The sequence below is a fragment of the Euprymna scolopes genome, chromosome 7 (assembly GCF_053919585.1).
Source record: "Euprymna scolopes isolate OS-2025 chromosome 7, ASM5391958v1, whole genome shotgun sequence".
Classification (NCBI taxonomy): domain Eukaryota; kingdom Metazoa; phylum Mollusca; class Cephalopoda; order Sepiida; family Sepiolidae; genus Euprymna; species Euprymna scolopes.
This window is the reverse complement of record NC_136488.1, coordinates 63754972-63755640: the sequence shown is the minus strand read 5'-3', so window position 1 is coordinate 63755640 and position 669 is coordinate 63754972.

Genomic DNA, 669 nt, shown 5'->3' with positions numbered 1-669 from the left:
TACCACGATAAATCACAACACATCAGATGTAGTGGACAACATGAGGCTGTCATGGGACCAGGAAAGACAAATGGTTTACATTGCAATCCTGACCATGACGAGAATGGTGATTTGGACGTCGCAACTGCAAGATGGCCGGGGGATGCTGTCTTTTTCTGATCAGCATCTGATTGCTTTCTTTAAACTCCAACTACGGGTGAAGATCAGATGCAACAGAAGAAGATTACACCGTGCAGTCTTTGAAAGAAGAAGCAAGTCTGTGTGTACAAAGAGGACCCAAATTTGAATACGTGTTCCTCGCTAGGTGTGGAGCGCACAGCTCTGGGACCCGTTGGACCCCTCCCCCAGTCTAACTTTTTCTAGCCTCTTAGCTAACTGAGTAAATCTTTTCCCCAATTAGAAAGCCTTCAAGACCCCCACCTTAGACCACAATCTTTTCTTTTGCCCTCCCCCCCCTCAAAATTCCACCCATCTTGGAGGAGAAGTCAAACACTAACATTCCCCACTCCCTCACCCACCAATTTTTTTTCTTTTTCCCCTTGACCTTTTCCTTCACATATAGAGGACATACCCCCTCCCACTTAGAGGCGGCCTGCGAAACCCTGGTTCCTTTACAAACCAGTGAAACAGGCTGTCTATCAATTTAGACGGGGTAAGGAGGGGTTTACT